The sequence below is a fragment of the Amblyomma mixtum genome, unplaced genomic scaffold (assembly GCF_055824585.1).
Source record: "Amblyomma mixtum isolate Tamu unplaced genomic scaffold, ASM5582458v1 scaffold_21, whole genome shotgun sequence".
Taxonomy (NCBI): domain Eukaryota; kingdom Metazoa; phylum Arthropoda; class Arachnida; order Ixodida; family Ixodidae; genus Amblyomma; species Amblyomma mixtum.
In genome coordinates this window covers 540,687-553,186 of record NW_028317718.1, presented here as the reverse complement: position 1 = coordinate 553,186, position 12,500 = coordinate 540,687, and the positions used below count along the sequence as shown (strand labels likewise).

At 60.3% G+C, this 12,500-nt stretch overlaps 2 non-coding genes across 2 annotated transcripts; both read left to right on the top strand.

The window, feature by feature from the left end:
• The first annotated feature begins 8,302 nt into the window (after window positions 1-8,302).
• Window positions 8,303-10,117, top strand: LOC149324655 (small subunit ribosomal RNA). Its single transcript, XR_016286729.1, has one exon. It is a non-coding gene; the product is annotated as a small subunit ribosomal RNA (ribosomal RNA).
• Window positions 10,118-11,892: 1,775 nt separating this feature from the next.
• On the top strand, window positions 11,893-12,045 carry LOC149324654 (5.8S ribosomal RNA). Its single transcript, XR_016286789.1, has one exon. It is a non-coding gene; the product is annotated as a 5.8S ribosomal RNA (ribosomal RNA).
• Window positions 12,046-12,500: the final 455 nt, after the last annotated feature.

Here is a 12,500-nt window from a genome sequence, read left to right as displayed (position 1 = left end):
CCGGCGCGTCTGCCCCGGTAGACGGGGTTGCCTCTTTCGGACTTTGCCGTTCCGGCGCGTCTGCCCCGGTAGACGGGGTCGCTTTATTCGGACTTTGCCGTTCGGGCGCGTCTGCCCCGGTAGACGGGGTCGCTTTATTCGGACTTTGCCGTTCGGGCGCGTCTGCCCCGGTAGACGGGGTCGCCTCTTTCGGACTTTGCCGTTCGGGCGCGTCTGCCCCGGTAGACGGGGTCGCCTCTTTCGGACTTTGCCGTTCGGGCGCGTCTGGCCCGGTAGACGGGGTCGCTTTATTCGGACTTTGCCGTTCGGGCGCGTCTGCCCCGGTAGACGGGGTTGCCTCTTTCGGACTTTGCCGTTCCGGCGCGTCTGCCCCGGTAGACGGGGTCGCTTTATTCGGACTTTGCCGTTCGGGCGCGTCTGCCCCGGTAGACGGGGTCGCTTTATTCGGACTTTGCCGTTCGGGCGCGTCTGGCCCGGTAGACGGGGTCGCTTTATTCGGACTTTGCCGTTCGGGCGCGTCTGCCCCGGTAGACGGGGTTGCCTCTTTCGGACTTTGCCGTTCCGGCGCGTCTGCCCCGGTAGACGGGGTCGCTTTATTCGGACTTTGCCGTTCGGGCGCGTCTGCCCCGGTAGACGGGGTCGCTTTATTCGGACTTTGCCGTTCGGGCGCGTCTGCCCCGGTAGACGGGGTCGCTTTATTCGGACTTTGCCGTTCGGGCGCGTCTGCCCCGGTAGACGGGGTCGCCTCTTTCGGACTTTGCCGTTCGGGCGCGTCTGCCCCGGTAGACGGGGTCGCCTCTTTCGGACTTTGCCGTTCGGGCGCGTCTGCCCCGGTAGACGGGGTCGCTTTATTCGGACTTTGCCGTTCGGGCGCGTTCGCCCCGGCCGACGCGGGACGAAAGTCGTTTGCGACTTTGCCTTCCCTGTGTAGGGCGTTCAAAGGCGAATCTTTTGTTACCAATCTCGTCACTTTGCTGCCAGTCTGGGCCGAGATACGTGCGATTGAACGGTATCGCCTAGGCAGACGCGGTACGGGGTTTTCGAATTTTTAAAGGTCCTTTTCTTTGGCGGAGCACGACGAATTTTACAGCGCCGCGTCGGCCGCGCTGCGGCGCATCTTTTTCGATCATCACATTGCGGTCGGAGCAGCGGGCGATTAACCGCTCGCGACAGGGAGACTTTGACCATTTCAAACTTTTCACGGCCGGCCCCTATGTCTCAAGCCTACGAATTTGAAGTCAGTGTGCAGGCGAATCTTTTGCCACCGGTCCCGTCGTTTTCCTGCCATTCTCGCTCGAGATAGGGGCGATTCAACAGTCTCGCCTAGGCAGACGCGGTCCCGCCTAGGCAGACGCGGTTCCCTCCCCGGCGAACGCGGTAAATGGTCTTCGAGTTTTTAGAGGCACTTTTACCTGGCGGAACGCGACGAAATTTACGCCACGCGTCGGCCGCGCCGGCGCGCATCTTGTGCAGTCATCCCCGACCCGCTGCTTCCAATGTAGCCGGAGCAGCGGGTGATTGACCAGTCTCGCAAGGGGCCGCCTTTTCGAATTCTCGCGGCCGTCGCCTTGAGCGCAGCCGCTCAGTTTTTAGTTGCGCGCGTTGGGCTGAGAAGGGCGAACATTTTGAGACCTCTCCCGTCCCTTTCGCGCAACGCAAGGCAGAGTTACGCTCGTTTGAAGCTCGCCTAGGCAGACGCGGTCCCGCCTAGGCAGACGCGGTTGCCTCCCCGGCGGACGCGGTGAACGGTCTTCGAACTTTTAAGGGCACTTTTAACTGGCGGAACGCGACGAAATTTACGCCACGGTTCGGCCGCGCCGGCGCGCATCTTGTGCAGTTATCGCGGACTCGCTGCTTGCACTGTAGCCGGAGCAGCAGGTGATTGACCAGGCTCGCAAGGGGCCGCCTTTTCTAGTCTTCGCGGCGGTTCCCGTGGGCGCAGCCGCTCAATTTCTAGTTCCGCGCGTTGGGCTGAGAGAGGCGAACATTTTGAGACCTTTCCCGTCCCTTTCGCGCAACGCAAGTGAGAGTTACGCTCGTTTGAAGCTCGCCTAGGCAGACGCGGTCCCGCCTAGGCAGACGCGGTTGCCTCCCCGGCGGACGCGGTAAACGGTCTTCGAGTTTTTAAAGGCACTTTGAACTGGCGGAGCGCGACCAAATTTACGCCACGGTTCGGCCGCGCAGGCGCGCATCTTGTGCAGTTATCGCGGACTCGCTGCTTGCACTGTAGCCGGAGCAGCAGGTGATTGACCAGGCTCGCAAGGGGCCGCCTTTTCTAATCTTCGCGGCGGTTCCCGTGGGCGCAGCCGCTCAATTTTTAGTTCCGCGTGTGGGGCTGAGAAAGGCGAACATTTTGAGACCTTTCCCGTCCCTTTCGCGCAACGCAAGTGAGAGTTACGCTCGTTTGAAGCTCGCCTAGGCAGACGCGGTCCCGCCTAGGCAGACGCGGTAAATGGTCTTCGAATTTTTAAAGGCACTTTGAACTGGCGGAACGCGACGAAATTTACGCCACGGTTCGGCCGCGCAGGCGCGCATCTTGTGCAGTTATCGCGGACTCGCTGCTTGCACTGTAGCCGGAGCAGCAGGTGATTGACCAGGCTCGCAAGGGGCCGCCTTTTCTAATCTTCGCGGCCGTTCCCGTGGGCGAATCCGCTCCATTTTTAGATCCGCGTGTGGGGCCGAGAAAGGCGAACATTTTGAGACCTTTCCCGTCCCTTTCGCGCAACGCAAGTGAGAGTTACGCTCGTTTGAAGCTCGCCTAGGCAGACGCGGTCCCGCCTAGGCAGACGCGGTAAATGGTCTTCGAATTTTTAAAGGCACTTTGAACTGGCGGAGCGCGACGAAATTTACGCCACGGTTCGGCCGCGCCGGCGCGCATCTTGTGCAGTTATCGCGGACTCGCTGCTTGCACTGTAGCCGGAGCAGCACGTGATTGACCAGGCTCGCAAGGGGCCGCCTTTTCTAATCTTCGCGGCCGTTCCCGTGGGCGAATCCGCTCCATTTTTAGATCCGCGTGTGGGGCCGAGAAAGGCGAACATTTTGAGACCTTTCCCGTCCCTTTCGCGCAACGCAAGTGAGAGTTACGCTCGTTTGAAGCTCGCCTAGGCAGACGCGGTCCCGCCTAGGCAGACGCGGTAAATGGTCTTCGAATTTTTAAAGGCACTTTGAACTGGCGGAGCGCGACGAAATTTACGCCACGGTTCGGCCGCGCCGGCGCGCATCTTGTGCAGTTATCGCGGACTCGCTGCTTGCACTGTAGCCGGAGCAGCACGTGATTGACCAGGCTCGCAAGGGGCCGCCTTTTCTAATCTTCGCGGCCGTTCCCGTGGGCGAATCCGCTCCATTTTTAGATCCGCGTGTGGGGCCGAGAAAGGCGAACATTTTGAGACCTTTCCCGTCCCTTTCGCGCAACGCAAGTGAGAGTTACGCTCGTTTGAAGCTCGCCTAGGCAGACGCGGTCCCGCCTAGGCAGACGCGGTTGCCTCCCCGGCGGACGCGGTAAATGGTCTTCGAATTTTTAAAGGCACTTTGAACTGGCGGAGCGCGACGAAATTTACGCCACGGTTCGGCCGCGCCGGCGCGCATCTTGTGCAGTTATCGCGGACTCGCTGCTTGCACTGTAGCCGGAGCAGCAGGTGATTGACCAGGCTCGCAAGGGGCCGCCTTTTCTAATCTTCGCGGCCGTTCCCGTGGGCGAATCCGCTCCATTTTTAGATCCGCGTGTGGGGCTGAGAAAGGCGAACATTTTGAGGCCTTTCCCGTCCCTTTCGCGCAACGCAAGTGAGAGTTACGCTCGTTTGAAGCTCGCCTAGGCAGACGCGGTCCCGCCTAGGCAGACGCGGTTGCCTCCCCGGCGGACGCGGTAAATGGTCTTCGAGTTTTTAAAGGCACTTTGAACTGGCGGAGCGCGACCAAATTTACGCCACGGTTCGGCCGCGCCGGCGCGCATCTTGTGCTGTCATCGCGGACTCGCTGCTTGCACTGTAGCCGGAGCAGCGGGTGATTGACCAGGCTCGCAAGGGGCCGCCTTTTCTAATCTTCGCGGCCGCTGCCGTGGGCGAATCCGCTCCATTTTTAGTTCCGCGCGTTGGGCTGAGAAAGGCGAACATTTTGAGACCTTTCTCGTCCCTTTCGCGCAACGCAAGTGAGAGTTACGCTCGTTTGAAGCTCGCCTAGGCAGACGCGGTCCCGCCTAGGCAGACGCGGTTGCCTCCCCGGCGGACGCGGTAAACGGTCTTCGAATTTTTAAAGGCACTTTGAACTGGCGGAGCGCGACGAAATTTACGCCACGGTTCGGCCGCGCCGGCGCGCATCTTGTGCAGTCATCGCCGACTCGCTGCTTCCACTGCAGCCGGAGCAGCGGGCGATTGACCAGGCTCGCAAGGGGCCGCCTTTTCTAATCTTCGCGGCTGTTCCCGTGGGCGCAGCCGCTCAATTTTTAGTTCCGCGTGTTGGGCTGAGAGAGGCGAATATTTTGAGACCTTTCCCGTCCCTTTCGCGCAACGCAAGTGAGAGTTACGCTCGTTTGAAGCTCGCCTAGGCAGACGCGGTCCCGCCTAGGCAGACGCGGTTGCCTCCCCGGCGGACGCGGTAAACGGTCTTCGAGTTTTTAAAGGCACTTTGAACTGGCGGAGCGCGACCAAATTTACGCCACGGTTCGGCCGCGCCGGCGCGCATCTTGTGCAGTCATCGCCGACCCGCTGCTTGCACTGTAGCCGGAGCAGCGGGCGATTGAGCAGTCTCGCAAGGGGCCGCCTTTTCTAATCTTCGCGGCCGTTCCCGTGGGCGAATCCGCTCCATTTTTAGATCCGCGTGTGGGGCTGAGAAAGGCGAACATTTTGAGACCTTTCCCGTCCCTTTCGCCCAACGCAAGTGAGAGTTACGCTCGTTTGAAGCTCGCCTAGGCAGACGCGGTTGCCTCCCCGGCGGACGCGGTAAATGGTCTTCGAGTTTTTAAAGGCACTTTGAACTGGCGGAGCGCGACCAAATTTACGCCACGGTTCGGCCGCGCCGGCGCGCATCTTGTGCTGTCATCGCGGACTCGCTGCTTGCACTGTAGCCGGAGCAGCGGGCGATTGACCAGTATCGCAAGGGGCCGCCTTTTCTAATCTTCGCGGCCGTTCCCGTGGGCGAATCCGCTCCATTTTTAGTTCCGCGCGTTGGGCTGAGAAAGGCGAACATTTTGAGACCTTTCCCGTCCGTTTCGCGCAACGCAAGTGAGAGTTACGCTCGTTTGAAGCTCGCCTAGGCAGACGCGGTCCCGCCTAGGCAGACGCGGTTGCCTCCCCGGCGGACGCGGTAAACGGTCTTCGAATTTTTAAAGGCACTTTGAACTGGCGGAGCGCGACGAAATTTACGCCACGGTTCGGCCGCGCCGGCGCGCATCTTGTGCAGTCATCGCCGACCCGCTGCTTGCACTGTAGCCGGAGCAGCGGGCGATTGAGCAGTCTCGCAAGGGGCCGCCTTTTCTAATCTTCGCGGCCGTTCCCGTGGGCGAATCCGCTCCATTTTTAGATCCGCGTGTGGGGCTGAGAAAGGCGAACATTTTGAGACCTTTCCCGTCCGTTTCGCGCAACGCAAGTGAGAGTTGCGCTCGTTTGAAGCTCGCCTAGGCAGACGCGGTCCCGCCTAGGCAGACGCGGTAAATTGTCTTCGAATTTTTAAAGGCACTTTGAACTGGCGGAGCGCGACGAAATTTACGCCACGGTTCGGCCGCGCCGGCGCGCATCTTGTGCAGTTATCGCGGACTCGCTGCTTGCACTGTAGCCGGAGCAGCAGGTGATTGACCAGGCTCGCAAGGGGCCGCCTTTTCTAATCTTCGCGGCCGTTCCCGTGGACGAATCCGCTCCATTTTTAGATCCGCGTGTGGGGCTGAGAAAGGCGAGCATTTTGAGACCTTTCTCGTCCCTTTCGCGCAACGCAAGTGAGAGTTACGCTCGTTTGAAGCTCGCCTAGGCAGACGCGGTCCCGCCTAGGCAGACGCGGTTGCCTCCCCGGCGGACGCGGTAAACGGTTTTCGAATATTTAAAGGCACTTTCACCTGGCGGAACGAGACGAAATTTACGCCACGTGTCGGCCGCGCTGCCGCCCATCTTGTGCAGTCCTCCTCGACCCGCTGCTTCCACTGTAGCCGGAGCAGCGGGTGATTGACCAGGTTCGCAAGGGGCCGCCTTTTCGAATGTTCACGGCCGTTCCCGTGGGCGCAGCCGCTCAATTTTTAGTTCCGCGTGTGGGGCTGAGAAAGGCGAATATTTTGAGACCTTTCCCGTCCCTTTCGCGCAACGGAAGGCAGAGTTACGTTCGTTTGAAGCCCGCTCCGGTAGACGCGCTTATGACCCGCGGGGGTCTGGGTACTTATCGCTGCATATATAAGGGGGCATACCGCCTAGGCAGACGCGAAACAGTAAAGCGTCCGCTTTGTCAGCAAAGTCCGAAACGGACCTCTCGACGCCCGGGAGGTGAATTCGGGCTTTAGGCGGCCTCGGCAGATGTGATTTTCATGAGTTTGTGCATTATTTATGCGAGTTTTGCGGCGAACGCGCCTCGAGTACGGCGGCTCGCCCGACGGCTATGTCCACGAGTACGGCTCGTGCGGGGCGCCGCGGAAGCGCGGTTGTGCGATGCCGCAGCAAAGCGCGCACGATTTGAGTGGCTTTTGCGGCGAACGCTCCTCGAGTACGGCGGTTCGCCCGATGACAATGTCCACGAGTACGGCTCGTGCGGGGCGCCGCGGAAGTGCTTTTTTGCGATGCCGCAGCAAAGCGCGCTCGATTTGAGGGGCTCTTGCCGCCAACGCGCCTCGAGTACGGCGGTTGGCCCGATGACAATGTCCACGAGTACGGCTCGTGCGGGGCGCCGGGGAAGCGCTTTTGTGCGATGCCGCAGGAAAGCGCGCACGTTTTGAGCGGCTCTTGCGGCGAACGCGCCTCGAGTACGGCGGTTCGCCCGACGGCTATGTCCACGAGTACGGCTCGTGCGGGGCGCCGGGGCAGCGCTTTCGTGCGATGCCGCAGGAAAGCGTGCACGATTTGAGCGGCTCTTGCGGCGAACGCGCCTCGAGTACGGCGGTTCGCCCGATGACCATGTCCACGAGTACGGCTCGTGCGGGGCGCCGGGGCAGCGCTTTCGTGCGATGCCGCAGGAAAGCGCGCACGATTTGAGCGGCTCTTGCGGCGAACGCGCCTCGAGTACGGCGGTTCGCCCGATGACCATGTCCACGAGTACGGCTCGTGCGGGGCGCCGGGGCAGCGCTTTCGTGCGATGCCGCAGGAAAGCGCGCACGATTTGAGCGGCTCTTGCGGCGAACGCGCCTCGAGTACGGCGCTTCGCCCGACGGCTATGTCCACGAGTACGGCTCGTGCGGGGCGCCGGGGATGCGCTTTTGTGCGATGCCGCAGCAAAGCGCGCACGATTTGTGGGGGTCTTGCCGCCAACGCGCCTCGAGTACGGCGGTTCGCCCGATGACAATGTCCACGAGTACGGCTCGTGCGGGGCGCCGGGGCAGCGCTTTCGTGCGATGCCGCAGGAAAGCGCGCACGATTTGAGCGGCTCTTGCGGCGAACGCGCCTCGAGTACGGCGGTTCGCCCGACGGCTATGTCCACGAGTACGGCTCGTGCGGGGCGCCGCGGAAGCGCGGCGTTGTGATGCCGCGGCAAAGCGCGCACGATTTGTGCGGCCCTTGCGGCGAAAGTGGCACGAGTACGGCGATTTACTCACCCACGGAGGTCTGGGTACTTATCGCTGCTATTATATGGGGGTCCCAGTGGAGCAGTCGGCGGCGCGCGCCCGCGTGTGCGCGCCGTGACCGGGTCTGATATGCGGCCTCGTGCCCAGCGTGTCCCCGTCCCTCGGACCCCACGGCATTCGTCTGCAGCCTCATCCGCGTCTGCGATAGGGGCTGGTTGTCGGACGACGCTGTTTCCACGTTTTACGAGGTGTGTTCCGTGCTACCCGGACTCGATTCCGTGCGAGCGCGCCGAAGACGCGGGCGTGTCCCGTCGTCTGGCGGCTTGGCCGTCTCGGCTACGCAGCAAGCGCCGTCCAGTTGCCTAATGCTGCGGCCCTAGAGGCCGATGTGCGCACTGGTGGGCGCGTTACAAATGCTTTGCCTAAAGGCACACGTGCTCTCTTGCCGCGTGGCGATTGCCGTACCTACGGGTCGGATGCCGCAGCGAGCTCGAACGATGCACGGGCAGCGCAAGCTGCCGCGAAAAAGATGCGTCGCGCGCTGGGGGTTTATGGCGGCCCTATCGGCGGCGACGAGGCACCCTTCTGGGGCGAAAAGGGAATGCCTATGCATCATACCTGGTTGATCCTGCCAGTAATCATATGCTTGTCTCAAAGATTAAGCCATGCATGTCTAAGTACATGCCGAAATAAGGCGAAACCGCGAATGGCTCATTAAATCAGTTATGGTTCCTTAGATCGTTTCTTTCTACTTGGACAACTGTGGCAATTCTAGAGCTAATACATGCATTGAGCCTGAAGGCCTTTGGCTGACGGGCGCTTTTATTAGACCAAGACCCATCGGGCTCTGCCCGTACTCTGTGGTGACTCTGGATAACTTTGTGCTGATCGCATGGCCATGAGCCGGCGACGTTTCTTTCAAGTGTCTGCCTTATCAACTTTCGATGGTAGGTTACTTGCCTACCATGGTTGTTACGGGTAACGGAGAATCAGGGTTCGATTCCGGAGAGGGAGCCTGAGAAACGGCTACCACATCCAAGGAAGGCAGCAGGCGCGCAAATTACCCACTCCCGGCACGGGGAGGTAGTGACGAAAAATAACAATACGGGACTCTTTTGAGGCCCCGTAATTGAAATGAGTACACTCTAAATCCTTTAACGAGGATCAATTGGAGGGCAAGTCTGGTGCCAGCAGCCGCGGTAATTCCAGCTCCAATAGCGTATACTAAAGCTGCTGCGGTTAAAAAGCTCGTAGTTGGATCTCAGTTCCAGACGAGTAGTGCATCTACCCGATGCGACGGCTCGGACTGAACATCATGCCGGTCCTCTCTTGGTGCCCTTCATTGGTGCGTCTCGAGGTGGCCTGCGCTTTTACTTTGAAAAAATTAGAGTGCTCAACGCAGGCGAGTCGCCTGAATAAACTTGCATGGAATAATAGAACAAGACCCCGTTTCTGTTCTGTTGGTTTTTGGAATACGGGGTAATGATTAAGAGGGACAGACGGGGGCATTCGTATTGCGGCGCTAGAGGTGAAATTCTTGGACCGTCGCAAGACGAACTACTGCGAAAGCATTTGCCAAGAATGTTTTCTTTGATCAAGAACGAAAGTCAGAGGTTCGAAGGCGATCAGATACCGCCCTAGTTCTGACCATAAACGATGCCAACCAGCGATCCGCCTGAGTTACTCAAATGACTCGGCGGGCAGCTTCCGGGAAACCAAAGTATTTGGGTTCCGGGGGAAGTATGGTTGCAAAGCTGAAACTTAAAGGAATTGACGGAAGGGCACCACCAGGAGTGGAGCCTGCGGCTTAATTTGACTCAACACGGGAAAACTTACCCGGCCCGGACACTGGGAGGATTGACAGATTGAGAGCTCTTTCTTGATTCGGTGGATGGTGGTGCATGGCCGTTCTTAGTTGGTGGAGCGATTTGTCTGGTTAATTCCGATAACGAACGAGACTCTAGCCTATTAAATAGGTGCGGGGTTCCCAGCACCTTACAACCTTCTTAGAGGGACAAGCGGCTCCTAGCCGCACGAAACAGAGCAATAACAGGTCTGTGATGCCCTTAGATGTCCGGGGCCGCACGCGCGCTACACTGAAGGAAGCAGCGTGTCTTTATCCCTGTCTGAAAAGACTGGGTAACCCGTGGAACTTCTTTCGTGATTGGGATAGGGGCTTGCAATTGTTCCCCTTGAACGAGGAATTCCCAGTAAGCGCGAGTCATAAGCTCGCGTTGATTACGTCCCTGCCCTTTGTACACACCGCCCGTCGCTACTACCGATTGAATGATTTAGTGAGGTCTTCGGACCGATGTCCGGCGCGGCCTTTCGGTTGCGCCGGTCTGTTGGAAAGATGACCAAACTTGATCATTTAGAGGAAGTAAAAGTCGTAACAAGGTTTCCGTAGGTGAACCTGCGGAAGGATCATTACCGGATTGTGCTTGTCACACCCGGCGCCGCCCCCACTTATAAGCGGGGGAAGGCCTCAACCGCGGAGTTGCGAGATTCTGAAGCCGCTTCTCTGCACAAACTGTTGCGCCCAGCGGAGCTCCGTCACCAAGGGAAAGTCGGACGGGCTGTATCCGCAGGTTTGAACGGCGTAACGCACCACTCATGGTGGGCTTTCGGTTGTCGACAACCGTCGAAGAGGCGCAAACAGAGCCGGTAGGCAGGCCGAGGGAAAGGCCTGCCCGCTGCCAAGGGAACGGCGGCGGCTGCTGCGAAGTACGAAAGGAAACGCTGCTCGCTGGCTTTGTCGTGTTGCGACCACGAGTCGGTAGGCGGGCCGAGGGAAAGGCCTGCCCGCTGCCAAGGGAACGGCGGCGGCTGCTGCGAAGTACGAAAGGAAACGCTGCTCGCTGGCTTTGTCGTGTTGCGACCACGAGTCGGTAGGCGGGCCGAGGGAAAGGCCTGCCCGCTGCCAAGGGAACGGCGGCGGCTGCTGCGAAGTACGAAAGGAAACGCTGCTCGCTGGCTTTGTCGTGTTGCGACCACGAGTCGGTAGGCGGGCCGAGGGAAAGGCCTGCCCGCTGCCAAGGGAACGGCGGCGGCTGCTGCGAAGTACGAGAGGAACCGCGGCTCGCTGGCTTTGTCGTGTTGCGACCACCAGTCGGTAGGCGGGCCGAGGGAAAGGCCTGCCCGCTGCCAAGGGAACGGCGGCGGCTGCTGCGAAGTACGAGAGGAACCGCGGCTCGCTGGCTGGGAAACTGCGCTTCTGCGCGACGCGCACGCGGCGGGACGCGCGCGGCCCAGGGAACGGCCGCGCGCGAAAGGTCTCGCACTGCGGGCGCGGAGTCTGACGCCGCGCCGACGGCGCGAAAGGAGGCACCGGGACCGAAAAGGACGAGGGATTATAATCCCGCACTTTGAACGCATTCGCGGCAGCCGGGTTCTCTTGCTGCTTCGTCCTTCCCAGCCTTCGAGTAGTCTGTCGGTGCGCTACCGAAACGCCGTCCATGGCACTGTGGCCGGTGGGCTCCTATTGCGGGAGTAGACTGATGAACGTCCGCTTTGCGGCTTGTTCCAAGTACGCGCTGCGTAGCCACGGCTAGGCGGTGCCTGTCTCCTTGCGAAGCAATGATGTGGCGAAATGGTCGAGTAGGGAGCAGCACGATGGCGCACCCGGGGGCGACCGGACCGGGGGGCGTTGGGAAAACCCCCTCCCCTACAAAAGGGTGCAGCAGCGGTAGGCGGTGATGACTCGCCTTGAAAGATGTGAACAGCAGTTGAGTGTGAACAGCAACAAAAAAAACCGCTGCTGGAGTCCGGGGGTAGCGTCGCTGCAGATCGCAGAAAGGTGCGTGAGGACGGTGGCACAGAGCTCCAAGAATGTATATTTCTAGCAAACGCCGGTGCTTCGAGGTGTTCTGCGGTCAGGCCCGTGCGGGCGGAGCGGGCGTGCCCAAGAAGGCACAAGAAGACCCACCTCTGATGAAGACCGGAATTGGAGCGTCACGCGTCGGCTCAGCACTTCTGCCTTAGTGGTTGCCAAATGCCTCGTCATCCTATTAGTGACGCGCAAGCCATTATCGCACAAAAGCTTCGAGAGACTTTGCTCGCTTTGGCTTTGAGGCACGCGCAGCATGCCGAACGGACGGCTGCGAGGCGCGAAAGACGTCGGTCGAAACTGCGACTGGAGACCAGGGGAAAAGCCCGGTGCCTAAAACCCTGGTTGTACTGTACGGATTTGAACAAACCAAACGCACGACTCTAAGCGGTGGATCACTCGGTTCTCGGGTCGATGAAGAACGCAGCCAGCTGCGAGACTTGGTGTGAATTGCAGGACACACTGAGCACTGATTCTTCGAACGCACATTGCGCCCTTGGGTCTTCCCTTGGGTTCGTCTGTCTGAGGGTCGGATCATATATCAAGAGAGGCGCCGGCGCCCGGGGATGGCGCGGCCGGCGACTCGTTTTGACCGTGTCGGCAAAGAGGACGGCTCTGTACGGAACGCCGAAGATCCCTCGAAAGACTTTGCGAATGAGGAGGAGAGCGGGTCGAACCCTTCAGCCGCGCGCAAAGCGGCAGAGTCGGGTCGCCCTGCGCTGACGTAACGCGGGCCGGCGGCTGCTAGCCGTAGAGCGTCACGCCTCAGAAAGCGACCGCCGCAGGAAGGGATTACCTGCAGGGAAAGAGCGGTCCGACGGGAGACGAGGCTGTTTGGACGGGCGGCGAAGCGCTGCCTGCTGGCCCGCGGAGAAGTAGCCGAACTGCTGCGAGAAGCGCAGAGACGGGAACGCCCTGTTCCGGGCACGCCCGCGCGAGAAAAAGGGATACCTCGCGCGGGGTGCAGGGAGGTGACGGGCGCGAGCG